Below are 1,851 nucleotides of genomic sequence, written 5' to 3'. Positions count from 1 at the left end.
AATGTATTGTTTATATTTTGACTTGAGTCTCTCTGGTTGACCAAATCTTAGCCCCATGTATAGGAGTTTTGCCTTTAGCCTTCAATAGAACAAGGATCTGTCTCTTTATAGCCTAATCCTGCAAATATTAATGCCCAAAGTTTTACTCACTGTATGCCACCAAGACTGAATTTGGGCCACTGTCGTCAAATGAATTTAATAAATCCAGCGTGTAACTGAGATCAGAATATAGGCTAGTATCTCCAGTAGACAAACATAGTAGCTGAATGTATTTTTATCCAGTCAAGCTCGTAGTTGCTATCCCATCCTAAGTGCGGATTTCATACCCTGCCACTGGAACATGGGACATAAGAAAGCCATTTATCTAACATCTTATGATTCTTTTGTTGCTTTATTGATTAAGTGGATTTTAAATACACCATTAAAACTATTGTAAAAAGTTAATAAAAGCTAACATTCAAAACAAAACTTTTACATGGTGGTGACATTTTTCTAGCCTCACCAGACATGGTCTTTTTTACAAAATTAGGAAACTGAAAATACAAAAGAACATCAATTCTATGGACAGAGATGAGGAGTTTGACATACAATTTGAATATAGTTTTATATTCCTAGCCTATTTGCCTCATGAGATATTCCCTCTAACCTTGTTTTTCACAGCACTTATTTCACATTGTTTGGTTTGCTGAGAAACTCACCAAGAGATGAGTTGTTTTATAGAAGTGATGGAGTAGCATTTTCCTTTGTCTCCACCCTCTAGCCCTTGTAGCCAATCAGAATGCACAGTTGTTATAGCACTATAAAATATTCCTCATACCAAAGCAAGCAGAGTCCTGTACTGCAATTTGGACTATCCTGCTGCTACTGTTGTCCGTCTTTGTACCTTGAACTATGTATTTTTTTTAAAACAAGCACATCTTGTTCACCACTACATTGGCCAATGACCGTTGTGTTTTCATGTATAAAGGATATCTATTGTCTCAAAAGTACACTATTATACTTGCCAATGTCATGTCAGATTTTCAAAAACGTGCACAAAATGTCTGTAATTTGCATGCACAAGCCAGACGGTTGTACCTGCAAATCATAGAATATTAGGGTTGGAAGGGACCTCAGGAGGTCATCTAGTCCAACCCCTGCTCAAAGCAGGACCAATCCCCAGACAGATTTTTACCCCAGTTCCCTAAATGGCCCCCTCAAGGATTGAACTCACAACCCTGGGTTTAGCAGGCCAATGCTCAAACCACTGAGCTATCCCGCCCCAAAATAGATGAGGAGCATTTGAATGTTCAGTTAAATTAACTGTGCATGCAAATTAGGCATGCATTTTGTATACAGATTTGAAAACTTTGAAAAAAAATTAGCCCAAGATGTAGAGTATCCCTCCTACTGATAATTCTAAATCATTACCCCCAGCAACCAATTGATCGGCATTTCCCAGCATTCTGACGCGTTCATATCTTGCCATCTCTCTGAACAACCGGGCTGAGGTTGGGAGAAGGGGGAATGCAAAGTCAGCTGCTTATCGGCTTGGGGGTGGGGGGGTCATTTGTTTGTATCTGGTAGGAGTGCTCTGCTCCAGTTCCCAATGGAGAGATATTGTAATGACTTATGAAATGTCACTAGACAAGTTTTACATTGAAAAAAAAAACCCCGAATATATAGTAGCCTATGTGTGGAGAAAAAAAAAAAAAGAAAGCCACATGATTTAGAACTATCAGGAGTGCATCGTACAGTCAAAACACCTTTAGTAGGAGGGTATGAATGGGCTCATCTACATACTTCTAACTCCCGCATCATTCATGAGATGGTCCCCTGGTATCCAAAGACGTGCCACCATGCAGCAGCAGC

This window comes from Trachemys scripta, chromosome 12 (genome assembly GCF_013100865.1).
Source record: "Trachemys scripta elegans isolate TJP31775 chromosome 12, CAS_Tse_1.0, whole genome shotgun sequence".
Taxonomy (NCBI): Eukaryota; Metazoa; Chordata; order Testudines; family Emydidae; genus Trachemys; species Trachemys scripta.
Note: the sequence above shows the minus strand (reverse complement) of the source record.